Source organism: Rhinopithecus roxellana, chromosome 1 (genome assembly GCF_007565055.1).
Source record: "Rhinopithecus roxellana isolate Shanxi Qingling chromosome 1, ASM756505v1, whole genome shotgun sequence".
In the NCBI taxonomy this organism is placed as follows: Eukaryota; Metazoa; Chordata; class Mammalia; order Primates; family Cercopithecidae; genus Rhinopithecus; species Rhinopithecus roxellana.
The window spans coordinates 28818204-28830678 of record NC_044549.1 but is presented as its reverse complement, the minus strand read 5'-3'; the positions used below and the strand labels follow the sequence as shown (position 1 = coordinate 28830678).

The 12475-nt window shown below is 42.1% G+C and overlaps 1 protein-coding gene across 4 annotated transcripts in view; it reads right to left on the bottom strand.

The window, feature by feature from the left end:
- HHLA2 (HERV-H LTR-associating 2) overlaps positions 1 to 12475 on the bottom strand; it is a 254259-nt gene that overhangs the window by 221473 nt on the left and 20311 nt on the right. Inside the window, exon 4 of one of the 4 annotated variants that reach the window (XR_004060026.1) lies at positions 9983 to 12467. The exons of the other annotated variants lie outside the window; for them this stretch is intronic. The gene's annotated coding sequence lies outside the window, so the exon portion shown is untranslated. Of the gene's footprint in view, positions 1 to 9982; positions 12468 to 12475 lie in introns of those variants that run through there. 4 annotated transcript variants of the gene reach the window in all.

The following is a 12475-nucleotide window of genomic DNA, read 5'->3' as shown; positions in this document are numbered from 1 at the left end:
CACAAGTCAAGGGCTCCTACACTTCTGAACAACTGGCTGTAAGCTGGGGATTCCCATGACCACCTCCTCAGGTTTGAGCATTTGCTATAACAGCTGATAGAACTCAGGAAAACACTTTACCTATGTTTGACAGTTTATATGATACAAATGAACAGCCAGATGAGAGGGACATGGGGGAAGGTATTAGAAGGAATATGGAGTTTCCATGCCACTGTCCCAGCACCTCCATGTGTTCACCATCCTGAAAGCTCTCTGAAGTCCTTTAGTTTTTATGGAGGATCCATGACATAGGGATGATTGATGAAATTATTGGCCTTTGATGATTGAACTCAATCTCCAGGCCCTCTCCTCTCCCCAGAGGTCAGAGGGTGGTGTAGAAGTTCCTACTGTCTAATCACATGGTTCTTCAACTCACTATCCTCCAAGAGCTACCTCATCAGCCTAAACTCACGTATGCTTGAAAGAGGCTTATTATGAATGACAACTGATGCTCCTTTAATCCCTGTCACTCAGGAAATTACAAGGGTTTTAGGAGTTTTGTACCAGAAACCTGGAACAAAGACCAAATATCTATTTCTTATATCACAAGCTAACTTTCTGCATGACTTTTAGGACATCACTATTCTTCAGTTTAATCTTTTTTTCCTACAAAGGTAGGGGTAGGACTAGAATATTCTGAATGCTTTTAGTCCTAAACTTTCGGGATTTTAAATTGTTAGCAGACTATCTTATTTACAATAGCCTTCAGTGGTGTGCTGGAGGCCACTCTTAACCATCTCCAAAAAGCAAACTGTTCAAGTTTCTATTCAGAAACTTTGAAAGCTGGATGTTAAACTGTTGGTATCTTAAAACCAGCCCCTTATGAGAATACTATATTTATACCATGGAAGTAGGAAAACACTAGAAATCAGGGTTTTAAAAAGCAAAACAAAACATAGAGCCAGTTTACCAGCGTGCCACTGATAACAAGTGTCATAATGTTCCATAGACCAGAACTAAATGCAGTAAATACATAAGAGAATACCCCACCATATTTTAAGGTAGATGATTATAGTACTAATTGAATTAGAGCAGATTTGTAAATTATTCTCAAAAATCATTAAGTCTACATAAAGCTATTCAGTGTGTCAAATGTGCATCCCCTGCACAATTTTATTGATATTACTTTACTGCCTTCCTATCACCAGTTCCTTTTACTGCTCCTCAAATCAATATGCTAAAGCAGCCCAAGCATTGTCCTGTAAGATAGATTCAAATATCATGTTTGTACAACTGAAATAATGTAGAATGCACAACTAGTCCCATTATATTACCATAAAAAAAACTAATTCAGCTCACTGCATCATTGATCCATTTAATTGTATAGCAGCTTCCTATTGATAAGAGGAAACGTCCCTGACCCGACCATGCTGAAAATGAAACTGGCCAGTTTTCCACAACCATAAATTTCAATAAGGATTCTACATAATACCCAGGGACTAGATATCATAGCCAGAGTTTACTAGTTTTTTCTTTGTTTTACTGACCTATTTACCTTACATATGACCCAATTTCTCTTATGCTTCCTAAACTTCATTAGTCATGAAGTGTTAGCCTGTACTTATGTTTGTGACTATTTATTTATTTATTTTGAGACAGAGTGTTGCTCTTGTCTGGAGTGCAATGGCATGATCTTGGCTCACTGCAACCTCCGCCTCCTGGGTTCAAGCAATTCTCGTGCCTCAGCCTCCCAAGTAGCTGGGATTACAGGCCCACGCCACCACACCCGGCTAATTTTTTTTGTATTTTTACTAGAGATGGGTTTTCACCACCTTGCCAGCTGGTCTCGAACTCCTGACCTCAGGTAATCAGCCTGCCTCAGTCTCCCAAAGTTCTGGGATTATAGGTTTGTGCCACTGCGCCCAGCTGTGACTAGATATTTTATTTCAGACAGATTATGATACATTTTAGACCATCTTTTCATTTGGAACTTGGAAAACATTCAGTGGCCTACAACCATTACAGAGAGGGCTGTGGACCCAGAAGCATCACTTTTAATCACATTTCTGGCCTCTTGGTTTAGGCAGATGTAACATAGTACATCTATGTCATGCAAATCCAACAAACATTTGATGGCTACCCACTATATTTTGAACACAGTAATGGGTATTGAGGGAAACAAAAATGAACAAGGCACAATCCCTCCCTCCGCACACTCATAGTCTAATGGGAAATGTTTGTGTACATAATTAAAATGTTATAGTGGTGAGTTTAATAATAGAGATATAAACACACTATCATTGAAATGGGAGTGAAGAAGGAATTCTAACATGGAGGAAAGTAAGAATTAATAGAGTTGGTTCTTGAAGGATGAGTAAGATCCTGGTAGCAAAGAAAAACGGGAAGGGCCATTCTGGGCAGAGAAAAAGACACAAAGTCCTGAGGTCTGGAAGGGCATCAAGGGCTCAGGTGATGGAGGGGAAGAATTAGAAGAACACTGGGAGAAAGAAGCATAAAGTGGAGGGTTTTGAATGCTAGGCTAAGGAGTCAAGCAGGAAAAGTGGGCAATGCAAATAGGCATAAAACAATAAAATGTGATAACAAAACTATGCACAGTGGAGCACAGTTGAGAAAATATGTTGAGCCAAGTCTTTTAGAATTTTTCAAAATTGCAAAGAGGAGAAGCAGCAGGAAGAGGAACTAACATGAGCAAAGGCACCGAGATAGTATCGATGACCATTATTATCACTCTGTGTGTCAGGCCCTGTGCTGAGCATCCTAAGTTGAGGGAGGTATTATTTCCATTCTACTGATATAAAACTGAGATCCAGAGAAGATAAGTAACATGCCCAAGGCCATATAATAGTGGACTTTATATGAATCCATTATGCCATAAAACCTTCAATCTGAGAAATGTAATGATACATGATACATGAGGACAATAGTAAGTCAAGCTGGCTATGTAAAATTTTTTAAATTGTAAATACCCTTTATTGAGCAGCTACTATTTTGCAAGGAACTTTATATGTGTATTAAATCAATAGCTTGAAGAAAAAAACTTGACCAAAGTCACCTAGTCAGTAGCAAAGCTAGAAACTTCTCCCACAAGAAAAGGGCAGAGGGATCTGGTGAAGGGTGGGAGAGAGGACTCCAGTCATGACTTTTCAGAGCGGTATCAGTGGAAAAAGAGCAAAGAAGTTTTGGAAGCTATGGGTGACTGCTACACTATTCTATGCCTACTGTCATTGACCCTTCTTACATAATGCAAACAGAAAAAGTTTCTGATTCGGGGTCAAGAGGGAGAGCCTACTAGATTTGAATTTTGTTGAATATGAAGCATATTGGAGATGTCCATGTGGATATGCTCAATGAGTCAGTTGCAAATAGCATCAGAGAACATTTGGTAGGGGAATATCTTATAATAAGCAATGGTGGGGCAACCGGACTAGACACTGTAATGAAATATGAAGCAATAGGCCAAGCTTCCATTCCTTCAGAGAAGGCCAGTAGTGCAAATACCAAGTCTGTCCAAGGATGCCATGATTTCGTCCAGTTAGGAATGAGAAAGTGGCAGTCCTAGAGTTTCAATCTGGGGCAAGCAAGTCAGGGATCAGGGCAGAAGAGTTGGTATTGGTATCATACTGAATACTAAACTTTGAGTAATGCCAGGTCCTAGAGAATGAGAGAAAGATATGGTCTTTCTAGCGCCTGAGGCTGGTAGGGAAATAGCAAGTAGGTAAGGATACTGAGTGAGATTCCCCTACTTTTGGAAGGGATCCAAGAAGTCTGAGACATCGGAAAACTCTATGTGGCTCTCAGAAACCATTCAGCAGCCCACAAGCTTTCCAAAAGGTGTGCTGATCCCGAGACGCCCCCTTCAGTCATATTCATGACATTTTAGTTTCAGCAGACGCTATTTAGTCTTAAACTTACTGGGATTCTGAAGAGGCCAGAGGGACTTGCCTGACACACACTGGTTGGCCATGAGCAGTTAAGCCTTCTCATTTATGTGTTCAGGTAGCCTTCCAGGAGGGGGCCAGGCTGGCATGGTTCTGGCACTTGGAGTGGAATCAGAGCTAGAAATGGAAATCATCTACCTGGAAGCTATGCTTCAATCCCAGAGTGGGTAAGATCGGTCAGCAATAGAGGCTGAGAAAAGGACCAAGACTTGGAAATGCTTCCCCTTAAGGACTGATCAGAGGAAGCAAACTAAGGAAGATTCATCAGAGAAGGCAATGGGGAAGAATGTAGCTTCCAACATTTTCTCTCTCTTCTTCCCTCATTTCCCGTGTATCTCATTTATTTTTAGTTTTGATTTGTAATTGGAACACACTTTCAAAAAGAAAACTGCCCTCTCTGGAAAAAGAAGGTAATGATGCCTCCCTCGTGGGGAAGTTGTGAGAAATCAATGGAATAAAGTAGGTAACTGCACCTATTTGGTGTTCAAATGTGTATTAATTCTCACCACCCCAGCATCACTGCCCACTCTCCCCTTCCCGGGGGTTACATGCCTTCATTTATTAGTCCTTTGATCTTATCATCAAAACAGAAACAAGTCTGATTAAACTGGGTGCAACTGATTTCTACATACAGGCTTAACAGTGAGAAGAAAAAAAAAAGAATCAAGCCTTTGGTTTTCAAATCAGCTTTCACAGTGTATTGAAAAGGTGCTCTTTGGCTATACCCTTTTATGGGTGAGAAAATTGAAATAATCAGCTGAGCAGAAGTGCCTTCTCCAAATTCATAGTTGTTGTCTGTGCCCTGGCCAACACTTTCCTGCCCATTGCTTACCATTTGGGACATTCCAGGAAGTGGAAAGAAGCAAGATAATGAATCATTTAATGCTGCTTATCCCTCCAATTCTGGAGCAAGCCAGTTCCCCAGAATCATGTGGAAGATGTCTGTTGCTTAGCTATTATACCCCGGCAGTGCATTTTACAAGTGCAAAGGTGGGAATCACTGGCCTGTTACCCTCCCCCATATTAGAAGTAGCTGGTGTTTATGATTACTGGAGTCACCATTAGTTCCGCTTCATGGACCCACCTTTCCTGTAATACAGCTTATACAGTTTATCTTAGAAACTCACATGGCATCCAAAGCATAATTCCATTATCCACATGTTAACTCCCTATGGCCAAGAGGACCCGTGATATTGGACACACCAAATGGGAAACCTAAAACAGTTCTAAAGCAGCGTTTCTCAGCTGCCAGTCCCTAGGAAGGTGACACATTTTTACCTCTTGGCCCAGAAGCCTCTCTGCTTCCACCCCGGAGGTTGGGCTGAGCTCCAGGAGAGCAGGGGAAGTGGGAACTCAGGATCATGTTGCTGCAGTGCTAAGCTAAAATCGCATCTTCCACTCCTGGCCTGGTACCACCCTCTCCCCTCCACCACCAGAGGACCCAAGGTTCCCCAAGGAGACCACTCCAGTTTGCCTCATGTCATGATCTGTGGTTGTAAAGGTATGGGTATGTGTATACACACACCAACATTCATAAAAGAGACTTTCACATAAAAATCCAGATTGCAGATATCCTAAGAAACAAAAGATGCCACAATGCAAAGCCTGCATTCCCACCTGTGACAATCAGATCAAGCAGACCACTGTTCTCCATTGAACCTCAGTCCTCACCACTCCCTGCTGTCTTCCTGAAATGAGACCATCAGTAGCAGTTCTGAATACTAAATATAATGACCCTGGATTATAAGAATCCTTATCTCACCTGCTTTACTCTTCTGCATTATCAACTTTGCCCAGGTGGCATTTAAGTGGAATCTAGAGAATTCTCACTGCCCACTGGACTCTAATCATCACCATAGCTACCAGCATCACCAGCTTCCATGTTGCCATCCACTTTCAGTGGGAAAAATAAAAGATCAACAGGTGGTTTTCCTCTCATCGAGTCCCTAGAGCTCTCATAATAAAACTCTGTACTAGGCTCCCAAGACCATCCAAAGGCCATGGGACTACCCCCAAGGATGCAATGCATGCTGGCAGGGCTCTGGGTTTGACACTGGGCCCCTTTGACATGTCCTAACTCTTCCAGGGCACAGAAAGCCAGTCCCCACAGAGGCCAGTTCAGTGTGCACTGGCTGAAAAGATTTTTGTTGTTGTTGTTATTACTGAACTATTATCCCTATATTTTATACCCATATGTGCATATTTTACGTATATCTTTTATACATGTTTTATGCATATATATTAGGCCTACATGATTTTGCTATGTCACAGTAGAAAATTTAGATTTGTTACTGGCCTGTGGTTCAGTTGATAGGAAGGCTTTACCTAGAGTTTACTGGCCTGTTTCCCAACATCTCAGTTCTCTTTTCAACTTGAAAAGTAACCTGTGTAGATGTTCATAGTAATATTAATTTTTTTTTCATTTTTTTATTATACTTTAAGTTCTAGGGTACATGTGCATAACGTGCAGGTTTGTTACATATGTATATTTGTGCCATGTTGGTGTGCTGCACCCATCAACTCGTCAGCACCCATCAATTCATCATTTATATCATGCATAACTCCCCAATGGACCTTATTCTACTGAGCAACCTTGTACATCCATTCTCATTGAAATTTCCCATTCATCCCCAAAGATACGTGGGGCAGAAGTTATGATTTCCCTGATGTACTGAAAAGGAAACTGAGGCTCAGCTGAAGTGCTCAAGGCCATTCAGATGGTTGAGGTGGAGCCAGAGAAAAGCAGACTTCCTTGCTGGCAGCCCAAGGCTCTCTCTGAGACCAACGACTCCATCAGAATTAGGTGAACATTTAAAACATACCTGCTAAATGGATAAACTACCCACTGTCTTTGGCAGTTAGTACATAAGAAGATAAAGCAGAGTATTACAAATACATTTGCACTGTAGTGAAAGTTCCTAGGTATTGTATTGGAGTTAAAGGCTTAAAACAGTTGTCAAGGTAGTCTTTAATGAAAAATGGTCATGGTTTGAATGTGCTCCTTTATCTCACTAATTCTATAACCCAATTTTTATCAAGGACCTCAGACCTGAAGGCTCAAACTGCATTTTGAAGCTTATCTCATTAATATTCACCACCACAACCTCAAAGGGTGTGGGGCATGTATCATTATCTTCACGTTTCAGATGGAAATAGGCAGTGAGAAGACGCAGAACCCTGTGTGTCTGGGTTCAGGAATCAGAGACTGCTTTTAGCACCATCACCCATGTCTGATTCAGCTTTGCCTTCCCCCATAAGGAACAACGCTGAGATAAACCACGTGGGGTGCTGTCATTTCAGCCTGATGTCCCCAGTATCAGAGTCTGACCAAAAGTAATAAGATCAAAGCCCTAAGGCTATGATGAAAATGAAAGGCCATGATAAAGGGAGACTGGCAAAGAAGCCATTATGCATAGGCCTGGGTACTCAAATGTTCTTAGAAAAATATCTAAAACACAGATATGTATTAGTATACTACGGCAACTAAAACCTAAACCTCACAGTTAAAACAGCCAGCTTAGAGATCCGAGCCATGGCCACACAAGAACTGGGATTTTAGATTTGATTCTGCTCTGATCATTCAGCATCACCGTGAGCATACATGTGTCAATTTCACTGCTTCCATTGCTTGTCACTATTTCTCATTCTGCAAAATCTCTCCGCATTTTTTAAAAAGCGGGCCAAAACCACCTGGCATTAGCAATCCCAATAACCACTGAAAGAACATAGGCAGTGTCATGCCTATGTTGTGGTCCACTTGATCAACTGGTCCATTTGATCAAGAATTCTGTCACCATTATCTGAGACATTTGTGGGATGGCATGTCTTCCTAAAAACTAGTGTTGCACTTCTGAAAACTTTATCCTACAGATACAAAAATCATACAAGAAAATTCATTGCAGTGATGTTTGTAATAGCAAAAAAAAAAAAAAAAAAAAAAAAAAAAACACCTGGGAATGGACTAAGCAGCCCTGAATAACGGATTGGTTGAATATGTTGTGGTATATATACAATGGACTATAACTCAGCTTTAAAAAAAAAAAGAATAAATAAAATTGTGTATCAATAAAGAACAATCTCAGGCCGGGCACCGTGGCTCACGCCTGTAATCCCAGCACTTTGGGAGGCCGAGACGGGCGGATCACGAGGTCAGGAGATCGAGACCATCCTGGCTAACCCGGTGAAACCCCGTCTCTACCAAAAAATACAAAAAACTAGCCGGGTGAGGTGGCGGACGCCTGTAGTCCCAGCTACTCGGGAGGCTGAGGCAGGAGAATGGCGTAAAGCCGGGAGGCGGAGCTTGCAGTGAGCTGAGATCTGGCCACTGTACTCCAGCCTGGGCGGCAGAGTGAGACTCCGTCTCAAAAAAAAAAAAAAAAAAAAAAAAAAAAAAAAAAAAAAAAAAAAGAACAATCTCAAGGATATAATGGTAAGTAAATAAAGCAAGATGCACACACTCAAGTGTGTATAGGATGCTGTACTAGTCTATTCTAACATTGCTACAAAGAAATACCCGAGGCCGGGCGCGATGGCTCATGCCTGTAATCCCAGCACTTTGGGAGGCCGAGGCAGGCAGATCACGAGGTCAGGAGATCGAGACCATCCTGGTGAACACAGTGAAACCCTGTCTCTACTGAAAATACAAAAAAAAATTAGCTGGGTGTGGTGGCGGGCGCCTGTAGTCCCAGCTTCTAGGGAGGCTGAGGCAGGAGAATGGCGTTAACCCGGGAAGCAGCAGAGCTTGCAGTGAGCAGAGATCGAAAAAAAAAAAAGAAAGAAATACCTGAGACTGGGTAATTTATAAAGAAAAGAGGCTCATGGTTCTGCAGGCTGTACAGGAAGCATAGCGGCATCTGCTTCTGAGGAGGCCTAAGAAAACCTCCAGTTATGGCAGAAGGCAAAAGGAGAGCGGGTGCATCACACAACAAAAGCAGGAGCAAGGGGGGCAGAGGGGTGATACACAGTTTTAAATGACTAGATCTCACTCTCAGGAGGACAGTACCAAGGAGGATGCTGCTAAACCATTCATTAGAGATCCACCCCCATGATCCAATCACCTCCCACCTTCTCTACCTCCAACATTGAGGGTTACATTTGAATATGAGATTCAGGCAGGGACACACATCCAAACTATATCAGATGATACTAATTGTTTAAAATTGTGGGGTTAAATATATATATATATATATATATATATATATATATATATATATATTTTTTTTTTTTTTTTTTTTTTTTTTTTTGAGGCGGAGTCTCGCTCTGTCGCCCGGACTGGAGTGCAATGGCCAGATCTCAGCTCACTGCAAGCTCCGCCTCCCGGGTTCACGCCATTCTCCTGCCTCAGCCTCCCGAGTAGCTGGGACTACAGGCGCCCGCCACCTCGCCCGGCTAGTTTTTGTATTTTTAGTAGAGACGGTGTTTCACCATGTTAGCCAGGATGGTCTCGATCTCCTGACCTCGTGATCCGCCCGTCTCGGCCTCCCAAAGTGCTGGGATTACAGGCTTGAGCCACCGCGCCCGGCCGGGGTTAAATATTTTTAACCATTTGACATATATTTACTGAATACCTTCTGTGTCTCAGGAACCATTCTAACTACCGGGGATATCACAGTGGAGAAAATAGATCTAAGGTCCTGCCTTCAAAAAGGTTATTCTATTTGCTTTTATATACATGCTTAAAAATCTTTGAAACAATACACAAGAAACCCATATGAGTAATTTCTATTTGGGGAGGCAGAGGCTGTGCAGATACGGGACAAATGTGAGACAGCAAGTTGCCACTGCCTAGACTTTTATGTTTCTTAAATATTTAAACTAAATAAAATACAAATGAAAAAATTAACAGGTAAATTTTTTAATTTTTTAAGTATACTTTAAGTTCTGGGATACATGTGCAGAACGTGCAGTTTGTTACGTAGGTATACCTGTGCCATGGTGGTTTGCTACACCCATCAACCCGTCATCTACATTAGGTATTTCTCCTAATGCTATCCCTCCCCTAGCTCCCCCACCCACCACAGGCCCCAGTGTGTGATGTTCCCTTCCCTATGTCCACGTGTTCTCATTAACAGGTAAAGATTAAGCACCTTTCTTTGTTAATCTGGTACTGATCTGCACTCATTAATTTATCCAAACCTGTCTTGACCCTGTTTATCAGTTTACCTTAAGTGTCAGGGCTTGTTAGCATAGCCTTTTCCATCTATTTGCTTGTGGAATTTAAACAAAATGGTATTCCTTTTGATTCTCTTGTAGAAATTTCTTTCTTAATTTCAAAACACCCCTTTCATCTAATATTCTGAGGTTAAATGAACAAATTTGTGTTTGTTGTCCTTGAACCATCTATTAACCTATTGTGATGATTAATACTGAGTGTCAATTTGATTGGATTGAGGGACACAAAGTATTAATCCTAGGTGTGTCTGTGAGGATGTTGACCAAAAGAAGTTAACGTTTGAGTCACTGGGCTGGGGAAGGCAGATACACCCTTAATTGGGTGGGCACCGTCTAATCAGCCACCAGCAAATATAAAGCAGGCAGGAAAACGTGAAGAGGTTAGATTGGCCTAGACTCCCAGCCCACATCTTTCTCCTGTGCTGGATGCTTCCTGCCCTCGAACATCTTCAGTTTTGGGACTCAGACTGGCTCGCCTTTCTCCTCAGCTTGCAAACAGCCTATTGCAGGACCTTGTGGTCATGTAAGGTGTAAGTTAATACTTAATAAACTCCCCTTTACATACAGATATACAAGGGGCTGTGCCAGGGATACGAAATATATATAATATATGTTATATATACAATAGGATATATATATAAATATATCCTATTAGTTCTGTCCCTTTAAGAGAACTCTGACTAATACACCTATAAACCTTAATGAAATCTCCCTGTTACCTTTGTCTTCTCTCACAAAAGAGTTCTGATTCCTGCTAACAAATTCTTAATTTCCATCCTGTTAGTTACATAAACCTTAATGTAAATGAAACCATCTTTGTTTGTAATTGGGGTGACTAGGACTCCATTTCTTCCTTCTACAAACCCACCAGCCTCACTACCCCAGGACTGCCTTTTACTTACATTTTTATCCATGAACTCCTTTCTCTCAGAAAACATCCGAAAATGATAGTTTTGAAGCACAGAAAATTGTTTCAAAATCCTAACAATAAACTCACCTCTTCCTATCCCCCATCCTTCCTCTAGCCCCAGTTTTCAGCCTAGCTCTGGTTCCCTTTATATCCTCGTCTGAGGATGATGCTGTGTCCATGTGTCCATTGTTTGAGCTTCCTATTCCAGCCCAGCTCCTAGTAGCACCAATGTGCCTCTTCTCTCACCCATGCCTCTAATTGCCAAACTAAAAGACATTTTCCCACTCAGATCATCCTTAGCTCTGCTGCAGTGTTTGACACGGTGTGAAACTGCTTATCCCTGTCATAGATCACAGGTTCTTATCATTAAAAGAGTTCTTGCCTGCTTGTTAACCTCCCACATCCTTGGCCTCCTACAGACCCGCCTCTAGAGGATCCTGTGGTCCCCACTTACTCTAGTTTGGAGATATTCATTCATTGGCTGTAGAATATATTATCAGGCTCTCCCTGTGACCCCTGGGATCCATTTCTAGAGTGGCCAACTGTTCAGTTTGCTCAGGACTGAGGGAATTTCCAGGATGCAGAACTTTCCGTTTTAAACACGGACAGTCCTAGGGAAACCAGAATAAATTGGTCACCCAAGCTTACCGTTGTCACACAGACTGCCTCTGGGTGTGCCTTCACTCCCAAAGACTGACACCTGTGTCTCCTTGTTGGAAGACTTCCCTTAGGCTGCCAAATGTCCCTGTGTCTACTCCCCCAGTGAGTGGGCCATGGGGACTGTTCCCCACGGATACACTTCTCTAAAGTGATTGCAAGTTTTTGTATCCTGGACACAGCCCTTAACCAATGACTGGCAGTTAAAGGAGCTTAGGTACTCTAGTGCCTTTGACCCTGATTGGGTAGTGCTGAGTTTTGACTTACACTATCTCCAAAACTCCCTGCAGGATTAAATCAAACTTACCCTCCCTAGAACTTTGCTTGATAACACACTTACTTGGTTTGCTTCACTTTATTGTCCCGATACTCCACGATGCTTCTGGTTTTCCCTGAGGACAGGTCCTAACAAATCACTTCCTTATCTCAGAGCCTGCTTCTGGAGAGCTCAAATGCCTTGGTGATCTATTGCTGTGTGATAAACAACTGTGAAATATAGTGATCAAAACAACTTTTTAATTATTTCTCACAATATTTGTCATCGCAATTGGTGAGTTGGCTGGACTCAGCGGGGTGGTTCTTCTATTTCACATGATGATAGCTGTGACTGCAATCATCTGGGGGCTCTCCGGGCTGGAATGTCTAAGATGTCTCATGCCAGCACACTCATGTGTCTGAGGCCCCCTTGAACGTTCTGCATACCGGAATTCCCTCAGTCCTTGAGAGTTCAGTTTGTCTCTATGAGGTCTCACATATGGTTGTAGTCAGACAGCAGCTGGCGCTAGAGTCACCTGAAAGG